A 19,562-nucleotide genomic window follows, 5' to 3' on the forward strand; every position below is an offset into this window, starting at 1 on the left:
TTCTTCCACTGCAAATCTACCATTCCAGTGTTTTACTTGCTATATTGTATTTACCTCGCCACCATGGCTTTTTTTGCCTTTACCTCCCTTATCTCACCTCATTTGCTCACATTGTATATAGACTTATTTTTAGACTTATAGACTTATTCTCCTATCTCTGAACCAATCTGCTTAATAAGGTCACTAAGCTGACTAGGAGGTGTCCCTTTATTTCTGAGGACTGGGGATGATGGTACATCAAGAGACAGAGGTGGGATACCCTGGTCAGGTGGAGTAAACAGCATACCCCTCCCAGTGCTTGTAAACTCAGGACTAGCAAATACTCTACTCCCTGGTGCTGACTGTACAATTGGTGTAAATGCAAGGACACTCCTCCCTCTACCCACACTAAAATCCCCAGCATAACTCATCTTATGGACTTGAGAGTCTTCCATGGCTCAATAGAGCACTGAAATACAATGTCATTTACTGCATACAAATACATTTTTTGTTGTTGCATTAAAAAAATTCTAATGTTAATGCAAGCTAATGTTAGCTTGCAAAGTTACAAATCACATCGCCAGATAGCAGCTGATAATGAAACCAAGATAGCAGCTGGTAATTACACTGAAATGCTTAGGAATGTCTAGCCAGCATAGTATGAAAGCTAGCTAACTAGATTTTGGTTTAGATAAACACATGTAGTTTGCTAGCTAGGTAGTATTAGCTACATAACCTCAGCTTGACTTGTTTTCGGCTGCGCTGATGTTGGCTGACCGTTTAGCTCCCTCTTTGAATTGAAAAAAAATCGATAGAATAACATCATTTTTCAACGTTCGACGACATGGAAACAGCATCAATTGAAACTTCAGTTCAGTTTCAAAATCCTCTGTCTGAAAGTGCTGGCTACAAACACAGACATTTTGATATTGATCACACCTCCACGGGTTGGTCCTCCACGTCCTTAAACCGCTATGAATTCTGGACATTGTGGTTTGCTTACAACCAGGAAATGTAGCTGGCCCGTTTCTACCGGCGAGATGCAAAAACGCTGGTATTTGTGTGTAATGAGGAAATTATCCATTTTTATGACACATATGATACAGTATGTTAACAACATATTTAATGGGCATATATAGTGAAATAGAGCAGCAGTGAAATGTCCCTTTAAACCTTAAGGGGCATAAAGTTTTTAAGTAGAAGATCTGACAAAGTCATGTCAGGAGGTGTCAGCTTTTCCATGAGAGCTTTTGTCCCGAAACCATTACAGAATTTTAGTTGCCAAGCTGATCATGTTGCAGCAGTGTGTCGGAGGGAGATTCTTAGATGCGAGAAGTGTGCAGGAGTGCACGAGACAAAGGAATGTGTAAAATCGGTGGGAAAAGTTGTGTGTGTTAACTGCAGGTAACCATGGTGCAGGAGATCAGAAGTGTCCGATGAGAGAAAGGCAGGTTGAGGTTGCCAGAATCAAAGTAGTGCAGAAGGTGTCACATGCTGAGGCAGCGAAGAAGGTAGTAGAGGAAGATTGGTACAGGGCAAGGGATCCTAAAAGGATCCCTGTGAGTAGGCCGAGGCCAATAGAGAGTGATAGGAATTAACGTGCTTCAGTAAGGTTGGCAAAATTGAACTTCAGAAGAGTTAGAAGTTGTGTTGAACAATAGTGTCCCCATACTCCCAGGCTGTCAGCCTGGTGTAGGATCAGATAGGGCCAAGTAGTAGAATAGTGGGGAGGTTGTATTGGGTGTAGGATTTTTCTTCCTTTTCCCCCATCCTTTCCCCTTCCCTTTTTGTGCCACAAAGTGCAATGAATTCACACTCCAGAACAGTGGGCGGAAACACAGGGCTATATAAGAGAAATAGATGAATAGTTCAGTAGGTGTTTGGAAGCAAACCCCTTTCTTTGGTTTCCTCTATCGTAATCGCTCCTCTTTCACCCCAGCTGCCAAACTAACCCTGATTCAGATGACCATCCTACCCATGCTAGATTAGGGAGACATAATTTATAGAATGGCAGGTAAGGGCGCTCTCGAGAGACTAGATATTCTTTACCATTCGGCCATCAGATTTTCCACCAAAGCTCCTTATAGGACACATCACTGCACTCTACTGTATACTCCTCTGTAAACTGGTTATCTTTGTATACCCGTCGGAAGACCCACTGGTTGATGCTTATTTATAAAACCCTATTAGGCCTCACTCCCCCCTATCTGAGATATCTACTGCAGCTGTCATCCTTCACATACAACAACCCGTTCTGCCAGTCACATTCTGTTAAAGGTCCCAAAAGCACACACATCCTTGGGTCACTCGTCTTTTCAGTTCGCTGTAGCTAGTGAGTGGAACGAGCTGCAACAAACACTCAAACTGGACAGCTTTATCTCAATCTCTTCATTCAAAGACTCAATCGTGGACACTTATTAACAGTTGTGGCTGCTTTGCATGATATATTGTTGTCTCTACCTTCTTACCCTTTGTGCTGTTGTCTGTGCCCAATAATGTTTGTACCATGTTTTGTGTTGCTACCATGTTGTGCTGCTGCATGTTGTGTTGCTACCATGCTATGTTGTCATGTGTTGCTGCCATGCTATGTTGATGTCTTAGGTCTCTCTTTGTGTAGTGTTGTGTTGTGTTTTCTCTCTTGTTGTGATGTGTGTTTGGTCCTGTATTTTAATTACATTTATTTGTATTTTTAATCCCAGCCCCCTGTCCCCACAAGAGGCCTTTTGCTTTTTGGCAGGCCGTCATTGTAAATAACAATTTGTTCTTCACTGACTTGCCTAGTTACAGTGGGGCAAAAAGTAATTAGTCAGCCACCAATTGTGCAAGTTCTCCCACTTAAAAAGATGAGAGAGGCCTGTAAGTTTCATCATAGGTACACTTCAACTATGACAGACAAAATGAGAAAAAAAATCCAGAAAATCACATTGTAGGATTTTTTAATGAATTTATTTGCAAATTATGGTGGAAAATAAGTAGTTGGTCAATAACAAAAGTTTATCTCAATACTTTGTTATATACCCTTTGTTGGCAATGACAGAGGTCAAATGTTTTCTGTAAGTCTTCACAAGGTTTTCACACACTGTTGCTGGTATTTTGGTCCATTCCTCCATGCAGATCTCCTCTAGAGCAGTGATGTTTTGGGGCTGTTGCTGGGCCACACGGACCTTCAACTCCCTCCAAAGATTTTCTATGGGGTTGAGATCTGGAGACTGGCTAGGCCACTCCAGGACCTTGAAATGCTTCTTACAAAGCCACTCCTTCGTTGCCCGGGCGGTGTGTTTGGGATCATTGTCATGCTGAAAGACCCAGCCACGTTTCATCTTCAATGCCCTTGCTGATGGACGGAGGTTTTCACTTAAAATCTCACGATACATGGCCCCATTCATTCTTTCCTTTACATGGATCAATCGTCCTGGTCCCTTTGCAGAAAAACAGCCCCAAAGCATGATGTTTCCACCCCCATGCTTCACAGTAGGTATGGTGTTCTTTGGATGCAACTCAGCATTCTTTGTCCTCGAAACACGACGAGTTGAGTTTTTACCAAAAAGTTCTATTTTGGTTTCAGCTGACCATATGACATTCTCCCAAACTTCGTCTGGATCATCCAAATGCTCTCTAGCAAACTTCAGAGGGGCCTGGACATGTACTGGCTTAAGCAGGGGGACACATCTGGCACTGCAGGATTTGAGTCCCTGGCGGCGTAGTGTGTTACTGATGGTAGGCTTTGTTACTTTGGTCCCAGCTCTCTGCAGGTCATTCACTAGGTCCCCCCGTGTGGTTCTGGGATTTTTGCTCACCGCTCTTGTGATAATTTTGACCCCACGGGGTGAGATCTACAATTTTGTTTCTGGTGTCCTTTGACAGCTCTTTGGTCTTGGCCATAGTGGAGTTTGGAGTGTGACTGTTTGAGGTTGTGGACAGGTGTCTTTTATACTGATAACAAGTTCAAACAGGTGCCATTAATACAGGTAACGAGTGGAGGACAGAGGAGCCTCTTAAAGAAGAAGTTACAGGTCTGTGAGGTCTGTGAGAGCCAGAAATCTTGCTTGTTTGTAGGTGACCAAATACTTATTTTCCACCATAATTTGCAAATTATTTCATTAAAAATCCTACAATGTGATTTTCTGGATTTTCTTTTCTCATTTTGCAGCGCACGCAAGGTCCCCCTGCTCAAGCCAGCGCATGTCCAGGCCTGTCTGAAGTTTGCCAATGACCATCTGGATGATCCAGAGGAGGAATGGGAGAAGGTCATGTGGTCTGATGAGACAAAAATAGAGCTTTTTGGTCCAAACTCCACTCGCTGTGTTTGGAGGAAGAAGGATGAGTACAACTCCAAGAACACCATCCCAACCGTGAAGCATGGAGGTGGAAACATCATTCTTTGGGGATGCTTTTCTGCAAAGGGGACAGGACGACTGCACCGTATTGAGGGGAGGATGGATGGGGCCATGTATCGCGAGATCTTGGCCAACAACCTCCTTCCCTCAGTAAGAGCATTGAAGTTGGGTCGTGGCTGGGTCTTCCAGCATGACAACGACCCGAAACACACAGCCAGGTCAACTAAGGAGTGGCTCCGTAAGAAGCATCTCAAGGTCCTGGAGTTGCCTAGCCAGTCTCCAGACCTGAACCCAATAGAACATCTTTGGAGGTAGCTGAAAGTCTGTATTGCCCAGCGACAGCCTCGAAACCTGAAGGATCTGGAGAAGGTCTGTATGGAGGAGTGGGACAAAATCCCTGCTGCAGTGTGTGCAAACCTGGTCAAGAACTACAGGATGCGTATGATCTCTGTAATTGCAAACAAAGGTTTCTGTACCAAATATTAAGTTCTGCTTTTCTGATGTATCAAATACTTATGTCATGCAATAAAATGCAAATTAATTACTTAAAAATAATACAATGTGATTTTCTGGATTTTTGTTTTAGATCAGTTGAAGTGTACCTATGATAAAAATTACAGACCTCTACATGCTTTGTAAGTAGGAAAACCTGCAAAATCGGCAGTGTATCAAATACTTGTTCTTCCCACTGTATATATATATATATATATCACACTGAGTGCACAAAACATTAGGAACAGCTGCTTTCCATGAAATAGACCAGGTGAATCCAGGTGAAAGCTATGATCCCTTATTGATGTCAGCCGTTAAATCGACTGCAATCAATGTAGATGAAAGGGATGAGACATGTTAAATAATTATTTTTTCAACCTTTGGCCATTCGAGACATGGATTGTGTGTATGCCAATCAGAGGGTGAATTGGCAAGAAAAAAGCTTTAAGTGCCTTTTAATGGGGTATGGTAGTAGGTGCCAGATGCACTGGTTTGTCAAGAACTGCAACGCTGCTGGGTTCTTCAAGCAAGAATGGTCCACCACCTAAAGGACATCCGGCCAACTTGACACCGGTGGTAAGTATGTGTCAACATGGGTCAGCATCCATGTCGAACACTTTCGACACCTTGTAGAGTCCATGCCTCGGCGAATTGAGGCTGTTCTGAGGGCAAAAGAGGGTGCAATTCAATATTAGGAAGGTGTTCAAGTAGAAAGAACAAAAATGTTCGATAGTCCGAAACTATGCTGTAATCAAGGTGGAAATAAAAACACTACAAACAGAAGACATAACAAATTATGTGTATGTGGGGGAGTGTGCGGGGGAGTGTGCGGGTGTTGTAAAATGGGAGTGCCCATGTGTATGTGTTTAAATTAGATTAAATTAAGGGAGTTAGTGTCCCCTTTCCTTTTTTTTAACAAATATTTAAAATAAATAATAAAATAATATAGTAAATAGGCCTCCTGCAAGTAGCCTACGTAGCCAAGACAGAAAGATGAACGCAGTCAGTGACCCACTAAAGCAGCACCACCCCCTCACGAATCTGAGCCTGCATGGCAGGTTTGCTATAACTAAGCCAAAGCCCCCGTATGGGTGAGCATAATATACAAAGAAATTCTCACAGCTGCTTAGAGAACCTTGACGACCTCGTACCTAGCTGGTGGGAATTCCGGTGGAGTATCACCACCCAGGTAGTGGCACAGCTGGCAACACTGGCTGCAGTAACCCATGGGGGGAGGGTCGCACTCAGACAATCAGAGAGGGGCTGTGGGGGGAAGGGGGGTACCTGAGCTCCATCAACCAGGAATATATTTTGGGTAATCAAATATTCCCATCCCTGCTCAATTTGGCACTCCTCTTGAACAGCTATAATGGTATACGCATTCACACAGCTAATCTACTCTTGAGCTGGTCTCGGTGATGGAACAACTGATGAACAATTGAGATTGTAGTCAGATGCTTGTGGATGTGTGTGCAGGGGGGGGGGGTGGTGTAGGTGGTTGGATGGGGAGAGGTGTAGATGTGTGTGTGTATGGGTGTGTGAGTGAGTGAGTGAGTGTATGCATCCCACAGTCGTTGCTATGGGGTAATGATGTTAGGGACCATATAGGATGGAATCACAAGCTGTAATATAAAAGAAATAATATCTGCTTGCCACAATGTTGATTTTCTACTGACGGTCCTTGTTAAAGGAGACAATCCTTCGTAGGAAGTGCCTACACTATTGCCCATATTATTTGTCAATTGTGGGAATTAATTAATGTATGCAGATAAAAAATAAATAATTATATATAGTACAACTGAGGCGAAAGGATTAATAATGCTTATGGCTACTTACCTGGTTTTGTCCTGTATTCATCTTGATTAGAAGCGATTCTTAAAATGAAGATATATTGGATACAAGATCAGCCAACTACTAGAAATAATTGAAAACTACAAGAATGCAGGGAAACCAGGTTTAATCATTATAGAAGATTTTTGGTGAAAGCCTTCTAGAATCTGTTTATATGTGCCAATTAAATTTTTTTTAATTTTTTTTTTAATTTGGAGAATCTTTCATAAAATGAGTAAAAGTCATGTACAACAATCATTTATGTACAATAATACATTATGGTTTCTTCTCTGAGAGAGTAAAACAAGGTTACCTTCTGTCACCATACTGACTTATTATGGGCATTGAACTGTTACATATAAAAATCTAATGATAACATTAAGGAACAAAACATTTATGGATTAAAGTATCAATGTAAGCCAGTAATTCAAGTTCTATCTTGAGTACTCAATCTTAAACGTTGAAGGGTCTTATTTAGGAACTGGATCATTTCTCTAGTTTATCTAGACTAAGGGCTCTATTCAATCTGTATGTCATGCCCTGAACTTAGAGATCCTTTTAATGTCTCTATTTTGGTTTTTCAGGGCGTGAGTTGGGGTGGGCATTCTATGTTTTGTGTTCTATGTTTGCTATTTCTGTGTGTTTGGCCGGTGGTTCTTAATCAGAGGCAGCTGTCTATCGTTGTCTCCGATTGAGAACCATACTTAAGTAGCCTTTTCCCATCTGTGTTTTGTTGGTAGTTGTTTTCTGTTTTGTGTTGCTGCACCTTACAGGACTGTTTTGTTTTCGTTCCACTCTCTTTGTTATTTTGTTTAGTGTTTCTGTTCTAAATAAAAATAACATGAACACTTACCACGCTGCGCTTCGGTCCGATGACTACTCTTCATCCGAAGACGAATATCGTTACACTGTAAAGCTAAAGCATTACAGATTCCGGAATAGAAATGTAATGGTTGTTTCCGACTGAGCCAACATAATATGCAGTGTTTACCATTAATTTAGTCTCTGCTAAAGCAGGAACATTGCCTTTAATGCAACCGCTGTGTTAGATTTAAAAAAATAACTTTACCACAACATACAGCTTGGGTTATTGTGAGACAGCGCACACCAACACGGCGGAGATTAGGCATCAACATATTACACAGAAATACGAAATAAAATCATAAATGTTGTCTTACTTTTGCTGAGCTTCCATCAGAATGTTGTACAAGGAGTCCTATTTCCAGAATAAATCGTTGTTTGGTTTTAGAATGTCCATTTTTTCTGTCGAATTCGCGCCACAATGCTAGCCAAGGTTGCTAACATTCCCATCCTCTCTTGGCGCAAAGAACGGAAAACTCCAAAAGTCCCAATAAACGTTGAATAAACTGATAAAACTCGGTTGAAAAAAACTACTTTATGATGTTATTATCATATGTATCAAATAAAATCAGAGCCGGAGATATTCGCCGTGTAAACCGAACGCTTTTCAGAAGACAATGTCGAGGTCCCTCGCGCGCCGTCGAAGACAAAGAAAATACCGGACCTGTCACTCCAAAAGCTCTTTTTCGGCCACAGATCAAGCTAGACACCCCATTCCACCTTCCACTGCCTGCTGACATCGAGTGGATGGCATATGAAGTGCATACATATCGATAAATAAAAGCCAGTTGAATAGGCAGGCTCTGAAACAGAGCCTTGTTTTCAGATTTGTCACTTCCTATATGGAAGTTTGCTGCCAAATGAGTTCTGTTTTACTCACAGATATAATTCAAACAGTTTTAGAAACTTCAGAGTGTTTTCTATCCAACAGTAATAATAATATGCATATTGTATGATCTAGAACAGAGTACGAGGCCGTTTCATTTGGGCACGATTTTTTCCAAAGTGAAAACAGCGCCCCCGTATTGACAAGAAGTTTTAATTGAACTTTGACCTCAGTGATGCCTCTCCTGGCAACAGATACACCTGTGTAAGTCTTTAACAAAATGTGCACTGACTGACGTGGAAGGTATTTCAGTGTATTTTTGTAGACTGGGTCTGACACGAGATACAGCTGCCCCTTTCAGTCTTTGATGTTATTTCTGAGCTCTTTTTGTTTCTACAGGCTTGCTAGACGTGGCCCTTTTTAGCTCAGGCTCGGCAATCCATATCCTTACACCAGCATGTGTATCAAGCATGTGCCTTGATTTCTTTGTATCTGATTTTCAGTTGCAGCTCGTCCCGATGAAGCCAACTGCTGAGCCTCTTTAGCAGCAAGTTCCATGGACACAATGACTTCAATGGCCTTTGCCAAGGTCAGATTACTTTCAGTCAATAGTCTCTTTTGTGTAGCTTCACTCCGTAGCCCACATACTAGTCTGTCTCTCATAGTTTAATGATGTTCTACATAACACCAACAGTGCTCTGATTTCTTTAATGCAGCAGGAAACATTGTCAACGATTCTCCCTCTTCCTGATATGTTCTGTGGAACCTAAACCTTTCAGCAATAACTAGTGGTTTTGGTGAAAAGTGCCTTTTCAGTATTTCCACAATATCCGTACATGTCTTATTACCTGGCTTGACTGGCAGGTTGCATTGTAAATTTAATGTATTTGGCCCCATTACACAAAAAAATGTAGGTGGAATTTTGTCCTTATCAATGTCATTTGCAAGAACAAAATATTCAAACCGTTCTGTATATGAGCTCCACTGCTCAACACTTTCATCAAACTGTCCAATGTTTCCAACAATTCCAGCCATTTCTCACTTCTCAATAGGCACCTGCTTGTCAATCACTTCAATATTTCCCTTTACCAATGCATCGTTCCCTTCAGCAACAGCAATATTTTTCTCGTTCACGTGACCTTCATTTACTTCACTCACTGACGTTACATTCTCAAGTTCGCTCATTTAGCACTTTTTAATCACGTTGTTTTTCTGCTCCGACTCTCAAATAATTTTCTGCAGTCCACAACGATGCTAACTTTCTTTATTAGCTAGCACTACTATGCACTTGCACTTGCATTTGCACTTGCATAGTAGTGCTAGCTAAGAAAGAATGTTAGCCTGTACCACGGAAAACATTAGCCTGTACCACGAGAAATAACAGTTCTTCCAGACAGAATAGTTTCTGTATGTTCAGACTTACTCATTACCAACATTTTGTTATGTTTCATGGATTTAATAACCGCGTCTTTATAACAATTCAATATTGATGAGACGGGAGACAGGAATTCAATTCAACCATTTATATGAACATGCTCATCTCAACACTCCCATGATGCTCTGCAGCACAACCCCAATACACCTGTTATAGTATCTGTTTTTACCTCATTGATCACTGGATATCAATTATCCAGTGTTTAACGCAGCCCCCTGTCTCTCTCCAAGCATGACTCCAACACCATCATTAAGTTTGCCGACGACACAACAGTGACAACGATGCGACAGGCTATAGGGAGGAGGTCAGAGCCCTGGCAGTGTGGTGCCAGGACAACCACCTCTCCCTCGATATGAGCAAGACAAAGGAGATGATGGTGGACTACAGGAAAAGGCGGGCCGAACAAGCCCCCATTAACATTGACAGGCCGAACTGGAGCGGGTCGAGAGTTTCAAGTTCTCTGGTGTCCACATCACCAATAAAATATCATGGTCCAAACACACCAAGACAGTCGTAAAGAGGGCACGACAACACCTTTTCCCCCTCAGATCCTCAAAACATTCTACAGCTGCACCATCAAGAGCATCCTGACCGGTTGCATCACCGCCTGGTACGGCAACTGCTTGGCAGTTGGTTAAGGGCTTGTAAGTAAGCATTTCACGGTAAGGTCTACACCTGTTCTAGCCGGCGTATGTGACAAACACATGTTTTATTTGATATACATATCAAGTGAGTATCTAGAGATGGGCCTCAGCTACACTGAATAGACACAAGTTGCCCCCCTCAAATCAATCAATCAATCAATCAATCAATCAACCAAATGTATTTTATAAAGCCCCTTTTACATCAGCAGTTGTCACAATTTGCTTTACAGATAACCAGACTAAAACCCTGAAGAGCAAGCAATGCAGATGCAGAAGCACAGAGGCTAGGAAAAACTCAGAGGGGCTCCGAGGGGTGGCCAGTCCTCTTCTGACTGTACAGGGTGGAGATTTAATAGTACATGTGGCCATTAAGGCAACATCCTTTTTCAAGACATTTCCTCATCTAACCATTGATACAGGGTTAGAAATATATTATATCTCCCTAATGGTCAAGGTTATATTAAGTGGCAGGTCCTACTTACGTTGTTTCCACATCTGTATCACTAGCACGCACGTACACTCACACACCTGCATGTGCACGCACACACACACACACACTTACATGGTTTCCACCACATCCGGATCGATGATGCACTGACCTCCGGTCTTGTTCTGTTGCAGATAGCGACGACCCTTCCTCCTCCATTATCTCTCTCCTCTTCCGTGTCCCTCGTTCATTAACCGCCGCTACTCACCTCCGATGAGAGAGATCAACATCCATCTGCATAGAGGGAGGGAGGGAGAGAGGGGGGAGAACGAAACAGAGATAAAACAAGACAGACAAAGCATTATATAGAGATAAATGGACAAAGAGAAATATATAAGAGAGAGAGAGAGACCAATGAGTGGCAGACAGAGAGAAAGTGAGAGACAGAGAAAGTGAGAAAGCATGAGGTAAATGGACAAAGAGAAAAGGGGATACAAAAAAAGAGAGGGAGGGAGTCCAGGGAGACAGACATCAACAGAAAAATCTGACCCTAAACCTTAATGACACTGATGTGACGCGTCTTTCTGTTTATAATATCAGGTCAAAGCATTATCATATCAGCATAAAGCCTTAACATAGCCAGGACACATACAGATCAAGCATTATAATATCAGCATACAGCACTACCATCACTGCATCATAAACCGCCAACTCTACAGTATGTTAATACTATGGATGGAACCTTGTCATAATGCCTCACACACATCTCCTCATTAATCAGACTCAAAATATATTGGTGTTGATAGCTGATACCAGTGTCAGTCACTAGGTCCACACACCCACCCGCATGCACACAGACACAGACATACACACACACACACACACAATGGTATGCTAATACTATGGATGAAACTCGTCATAATGCTCACATCTACACACTGGGCTTAATGTAATAGCTAGCACCAGATGGCTCAACATTACAGGAATTAAAGATATGGAGAGAGAGAAGAAGAGAGAGAGGGATAGGGGGTGAGAGAGAGCGACAGGGAGAGAGAGGGAGTATGTAGTGGTGGGGTGGGTGAGCAGCCAGGTCATCCGTGACACAAGTCAGTTTTCGACGTCCATCACTGTCTGAGGACGTCGGGAGATGACATGGAAAGCGTCCACTAGGGGCAACAGTGAGCGCTGTTAAGGTTTCGGTTTAGCTAGGGTGTAGTTAGCATCTGCCTCGGATTCCAAGGGTTGCAAGATTTAATTATATTTTGGTTTTAAGCCTATTCTAAACATTAACCCTTACCTTAAACATTCTGAGTTAAGTCCTAACCTTAAGAATTTGAAGTTAATGCATGAACCTAACCCTAAGCTTAAAACTTCTGAGTTAATGCCTAAACTTAACCTTAAACACTTGAAATTTGACATTTGTAACAACTTAGAAATTTTACGTTTGAGAAACATGGATCAGCGTCTAATTCTGATGTAAGACTTTGAGAGCTGGTTGGTGTGAGATGGAAAGAGACACGGAGAGAGAGAGAGAGAGAGACAGAGAGAGAGAGAGAAAATGGGACAGAATAAGACCTATTAGATAGATAATAGTAAACGACTCCCACCACTACCAGATAATGGAGAGAGAGAGTAAAAGAGAAGGAGAGTGATGTGATGGAGAGACCATTAACGTTGGTGACCTCAGGGAGATGGTATAGTCTCGTAAACCCAACACACACACACACTTCTTATTTCACTGGAATTACATGGTGGTCCTGAAAACAACTGAAATGGAGAGTAATAAATTAGTTTCTCGGTTTCTGTGTGTGTGTGTGTGGTTGTGTGTGTGTGTGTGTGTGTGTGTGTCTGCGAAAGGTCGGTCTCCCTTTGCCAATGACTCATGACGTGAAACAAAAAAGATGAAGAGAAAAAGTCAAAAAGAAAAAAGAAAGAGGAAAATAATGACATTTACAACAGACATCCTACCTACCCACCTGTTGGCAGCTGAGGGACTTCACTTCTTTCACTTCACTTAGCTTTTTGGGTTATGAGCAGAGATGCATATTTGCATTGTCTGCAAGATAAGAAGATAGTCTTCTTTTAGCTTAACTTTATTTCAATTTACATAATTGTACTGCTTATGCTTCTCATACTGTTAATCTAACTTTGCTTCACACACATTCTCCTCACTCTCTGCATACCACCTCACCTCAAAGTTTCCTATAGCTTTCTCCTAATTGCCTTTATCTAAAAGAGTGTAACAGTTCTGGCCCCAAGTCCAAAGTCTGTATCTGACCTCTCAGTTCTCATTTTCAAAAGTTTGTCCCTTAACTTTTAAACTTTGTATTTGGTTTGACACCTACACATTCCCTTTGTCTTTGTCGTGGCGATGTGGCGACCGTGAGGTGAGATCTGAATAGAAACTGATTACAGGGAGGTGTGTGTGTGTGTGTGGGTGTAAGATCTGGAGAACAGATTGACTCAGATAGAAAGGTAAAGTGAGGTCCAAGGGCATCGGTCTGGACAGAATCTTCGAGGGAGGAAGTGGGCTGCCTCCCTCAATTAACTTCTGTTAGGGTCAGAGACGAGACAGGGTGAGGAGAGGGGGAGATGAGAGAGAGGGGGCGGGGAACAGAGATGTGAGGGGAAGGGAGATGGGACTGGGTGAGGGGTCATCCCCACTTTTAAAGGCATACGTTCCAAATGGTATCCCATTCCCTATATAGTGCATTACTATTGACAAACTCCCTATGAGCCATGGTCAAAAGAAGTGCACTTAATAGTGAACAGGGCGCCATTTGGGACACAGCCCTATGCTATGGATTTTCACTCACAATGAGTTATGGCAGACTGAATAGCGTGGGTTTTCATTTAAACTGCCTCTATTCTGCTGTGTGTCTCTGTGTGTGTGTACAATCCCATCTGTAGTGTGTGTCAGAAATTCCATTAGAGAGGAACAGGTGTAGCCGACATGACTCTACACTCTAATAAAAAAGGGTTCCAAAATGGTTCTTTGGCTGTCCCCATAGGATAACCCTTTTTGGTTCCAGGTAGAACCATTTTGGTTCCATTTGGAACTCTGTGGAAAGGGCTTTAAGTGGAACCCAAAAGCGTTGTACCTGGAACCAAAAAGGGTTATCTTTTATTTCAGCTCATGAAACGTGGGACCAACACTTTACATGTTGCGTTTATATTTTTGTTCAGTACATTGTATGTTTGGACACACCTACTCATTCAAGGGTTTTTCTTTATTTTTACTATTTTCTACATTTTAGAATAATAGTGAAGACATCAAAACTATGAAATAACACATATGGAATCATGTAGTAACCAAAAAAAGTGTTGAACAAATCAAAATATATTTGCCTTGACATCTTTGCACACACTTGGCATTCGCGCAACCAGTTTCATGAGGTACTCACCTGGAATGCATTTCAATGAACAGGTGTGCCTTGTTAAAAGTACATTTTTTGAATTTCTTTCCTTCTTAATGTGTTTTAGCTAATCAGTTGTGTTGTGACAAGGTAGGGCTAGTATACAGAAGATAGCCCTATTTGGTAAAAGACTAAGTCCATATTATGGCAGCTCAAATAAGCAAAGAGCAATGACAGCATCATTACTTTAAGACATGAAGGTCAGTCAATATTTATTTGGGCTGCAAATTCCGACGCTGGTAACTCTAATGAACTTATCCTCTGCAGCAGAGGTAACTCTGGGTCTTCCTTTCCTGTGGTGGTCCTCATCAGAGCCAGTTTCATCATAGCGCTTGATGGTTTTCGCGACTGCGCTTGAAGAAACTTTCAAAGTTCTTGACATTTTCAGGATTCACTGACCTTCATGTCTTAAAGTAATGATGCTGTCGTTTCTCTTTGCATATTTGAGCTGTTATTGCCATAATATGGACTTGGTCTTTTACCAAATAGGGCTATCTTCTGTATACCACCCCTACATTGTCACAACACAACTGATTGGCTAAAACGCATTAGGAACAAAATAAATTCCACAAATGACCTTTAAACAAGGCACACCTGCTAATTGAAATGCATTCAAGGTGAGTTCTTCATGAGTGTGCAAAGAGTGCACAGGAGTGTGCAAAGCTGTCAACAAGGCAAAGGGTGGCTACTTTGAAGAATCTCAAATATATAATATATTTTTATTTGTTTAAACCTCTTGAGAGTATAGGGGGTGCTGTTTCGACTTAGCGAAAATTGGTCTCCAAATTAAACTGCCTAGTACTCAATTCTTGCTCGTACAATATGCATATTATTATTATTATTGGATAGAAAACACTCTCTAGTTTCTATAACCGTTGGAATTATGTCTCTGAGTGAAACAGAACTCATTCTACAGCACTTTTCCTGACAGGGAGTGAGATTTCAGAAATCTTGGCCCCTGTTCCCAGGTCAGTTTTAATGTCCCTGTGAATGCTATGGGGATACAAACACTGCCTACGCCTTCCTCTAGATGTCAGTAAGTGGTGACACTTTGAATGGAGTCGATTGCGCAATCTGGGCCTGTATAAAAGACTAAAGGGCGGAAGTACATTTCTTTTCCTCCCTGCGCCTGACGCACAATGGACGTCGGACTGGCCTCCTTCCAAGCTTTGGTTTAGCCAGTAATATATCTCCGGTCATGTTTTTACTCGTTATAGGTGTTAAAAACATCATAAGGTAGTTAATTTAAACCGTTTTATAGCAATTTATATCCGTTTAGTGCGATTTTCTGGCATTTCTTTGTGACGCACTCCCAAGAGCTGGGCACTTATCCAGTACATGCCGAACGTTAGTGGCAATTTCGACAGAACAAGAGGACATCTTTCGACCAAAAGACGATTAGACCGGAGAAAGGATACATTGCCCAAGATTCTGATGGAAGTTCAGCTAATAGTAAGAACTATTTATGATGATAAATCGTTGTTCTGTTGAAAAATGTTAAACGCATATTCCGCCATTTTCTTTGGGGTAGCTTCGCTTTGGCGCACCCTGTATTGCACAGTAAGGATAATTTAAAAAATGTAATTCAGCGATTGCATTAAGAACTAATTTGTCTTTCAATTGCTGTCCACCCTGTATTTTTTTGTCAAGTTTATGATTATTTATTCATTAGACTAGATCACTGTCCAAGATGGCGCCCGACATTTTCTGGCCAGTTTTGCTACTATTCTCATTGTATAACCACGTTTTTTTGTGGCTAAATATGCACATTTTCGAACAAACTCTATATGTATGTTGTAATATGATGTTACAGGAGTGTCATTGGAAGAATTCTGAGAAGGTTAGTGAAAAAATCAATACATTTTGGTGGTGATAATGCTATTGCTCTTTTTGCCTTGAATCAATGCTGGGGTAATGTTTGCACATGTGGTATGCTAATATAACGATTTATTGTGTTTTCGCTGTAAGACACTTAGAAAATCTGAAATATTGTCTGGATTCACAGGATCTGTGTCTTTCAATTAATGTATGCTGTGTATTTTTAAGAAAAGTTTTATGATTAGTAATTAGGTAATACACGTTGCTCTCTATTTATTCTAGTCGAGTTGTGATGGTGGGTGCAATTGTAAACTATGATTTCTACCTGAAATATGCACATTTTTCTAACAAAACCTATGCTATACAATAAATATGTTATCAGACTGTCATCTGATGAGGTTTTTTCTTGGTTAGTGGCTATCAATATCTTTATTTGGCCTAATTGGTGATAGCTACTGGTGGAGAGAAAAAATGGTGGACAAAGAAAAATGGTGTCTTTTGCTAACGTGGTTAGCTAATAGATTTACATATTGTGTCTTCCCTGTAAAATATTTTACAAATCAGAAATGATTGCTGGATTCACAAGAAGTGGATCTTTCATCTGGTGTCTTGGACTTGTGATTGAATGATATTTAGATGCTAGTATTTACTTGTGACGCTATGCTAGCTATGCTATTCAGCTTGTTTACTGGTGGGGGTGGTGGGGGGTGCTCCCGGATCCGGGTTTCTGAGGCGGTAGAAGTTAACAATTTTTTGGTTACTACATGATTCCATATGTGTTATTTCCAGAGGTATGGACTCAAGTCACATGACTTGGACTCGAGTCAGACTCGCATCAACTCTTCCTTTAACGGATTACAGTTTGAATAGGACATCAGCCAATCAAATTGTGCCAGCTGAGAAAAAGTTGTGCGTGGCAGTGCAGAGGAATGTCGGCGGGTGAATTCAGCAGTAGCCCTTGGAAAGATGATACCCAAAATTATTATTTTCGGATATAAAGACGACGCTGTATCAACAAAAAATGGATTGCAACTTGCAAAACATGCGGGAAGAAAATTACAGATGGAGGCGCAACAGTTTCCAACTTTGTTCGACATTTGAAGCTGCACAAAGAACGTTAAGTCTTGGCTAATATAGCCGACAGCTACAGTTGAAATCGGAGGTTTACATACACCTTAGCCAAATACATTTAACTAACTTATGGCTGCAAGGGGCAGTATTCAGTAGCCAGTTAAATCGTGCCCATTTCAAACGGCCTCGTACTCAATTCTTGCTCATGCAATATGCATATTATTATTACTATTGGATAGAAAACACTCTCTAGTTTCTAAAACCGTTTGAATTATTTCTCTGAGTGAAACAGAACTCCTTCTGCAGCACATTTCCTGAACAGGAAGTGGAATGTCAGAAATCGATGCTCTGTTCAACTTCATGCCTATACATGGGCAATGAACGTAAGAGTCTACGTACACTTCATACACCTTCCCCTGGTTGTCAAGAGGCGGTGAGAGAAGAAATTTCGTGTCTATCTTGGTCTGAGGTGGAATTAAAGCTCTTTGTATGACGTGACCGTCCATTTCCTGTTTCTGGAGCGCGCGAAAGAGGACATGGATTTGCCTTCTGTTTAGCTGTCGTTATGGACGACAAACATCTCCGGTTTAGATTTTATTTGATACATGTCACCATATCATCGTAAAGTATGTTTTTTCAATATAGTTTAATCAGATTATTGAAATTTTTTCGGGAGTTTTGCCATGTTCCGTTCTCTGACTTTGATGACGTTGGAGAGATCCTTGCCACTTGGCAAGTGCCCATGCTAAATCAAGAGGGAGATTTGCCATTCCAGATCCAAACAACGACTGTTCTGGACAAAGGACACCTTGCCAACATTCTGATGGAAAATCACCAAAAGTAAAAAACATTTTATGACGCTATTTCTAATATCTGTCGTGCATGTGAACTGGTCGTTGGCGCCCAAGTGTTTCTGGCTATTGTGGCTACGCTAATATAACGCTATATTGTGTTTTCGCTGTAAAACACTTGATAAATCGGAAATATTGTCTGGAATCACAAGATGCCTGTCTTTCAATTGCTGTACACTATGTATTTTTCAGAAATGTTTTATGATGAGTATTTAGTTATTTGGCGTTGGTGTCTGTAATTTTTCTGTCTGCTTTCGGTGCAATTTCTGACTGTAGCTGCAATGTAAACTATGATTTATACCTGAAATATGCACATTTTTCGAAAAAAAACATATGCTATACAATAAATATGTTATCAGACTGTCATCTGATGAGGTTGTTTCTTGGTTAGTGGCTATTTATACCTTTATTTGGCCGAATTTGTGATAGCTACTGATGGAGTCAAAAACTGATGGAGTAATAAAAGTGTCTTTTGCTAACATGGTTAGCTAATAGATTTACATATTTTCTCTTCCCTGTAAAACATTTTAAAAATCGGACATGTTGGCTGGATTCACAAGATCTGTACCTTTCATATGCTGTATTGGACTTGTTAATGTGTGAAAGTTAAATATTTAAAAAAAATATCTTTTGAATTTCGCGCCCTGCACTTGAAGTGGCAGTTGTCATGAATGTACCGACGTCGGGCTTGCACGCCAAACAGGTTAAGCCTGATGAATTTACTGTGTTAAATGAGGCCTCTCCTCCTGGTTACACTAGTGACCATATCCCCCGTGCATCCCGCAAAGGCGGTGGTGTTGCTAACATTTACGATAGCAAATTTCAATTTACAAAAAGAAAAATGACGTTTTCGTCTTTTGAGCTTCTAGTCATGAAATTTATGCAGCCTACTCAATCACTTTTTATAGCTACTGTTTACAGTCCTCCTAGGCCATATACAGCGTTCCTCTCTGAGTTCCCTGAATTCCTATTGGACCTTGTAGTCATAGCAGATCGTATTCTAATTTTTTGTGATTTTAAGTGTTTTAAGCTCAAGTGCAGGGCGCGAAATTCAAAAGATATTTTTTTTAAACATTTAACTTTCACACATTAACAAGTCCAAGACACCAGATGAAAGGTGCACATCTTGTGAATCAAGCCAACATGTCCGATTTTTAAAATGTTTTACAGGGAGGACACAATATGTAAATCTATTAGCTAACCACGTTAGCAAAAGACACCACTATTCTTACTCCATCAGTTTATGACCTCATCAGTAGCTATCACAAATTCAGTAGCTATCACTCATCAGTAGCTATCACAAAAAATAGCCACTACCCAAGAAACAACCTCATCAGATGACAGTCTGATAACATATTTATTGTATAGCATATGTTTTTTTCAAAAAATTTGCATATTTCAGGTATAAATCAGAAATTGCACCGAAAGCAGCCATAATATTTACAGACACCAACGTCAAATACCTAATTACTCATCATAAAACATTTCTGAAAAATACATAGTGTACAGCAATTGAAAGACAGGCATCTTGTGATTCTAGACAATATTTCCGATTTATTAAATGTTTTACAGCGC

At 40.9% G+C, this 19,562-nt stretch overlaps 1 protein-coding gene across 1 annotated transcript in view; it reads right to left on the reverse strand.

Moving 5' to 3' along the window:
* Positions 1–19,562, reverse strand: part of LOC129865631 (5-hydroxytryptamine receptor 2C-like) — a 263,848-nt gene that overhangs the window by 42,573 nt on the left and 201,713 nt on the right. Inside the window, exon 2 of the mRNA XM_055938557.1 lies at positions 11,004–11,125. The gene's annotated coding sequence lies outside the window, so the exon portion shown is untranslated. The remainder of the gene's footprint in view (positions 1–11,003; positions 11,126–19,562) is intronic.

Source organism: Salvelinus fontinalis, chromosome 11, assembly GCF_029448725.1.
Source record: "Salvelinus fontinalis isolate EN_2023a chromosome 11, ASM2944872v1, whole genome shotgun sequence".
Classification (NCBI taxonomy): Eukaryota; Metazoa; Chordata; class Actinopteri; order Salmoniformes; family Salmonidae; genus Salvelinus; species Salvelinus fontinalis.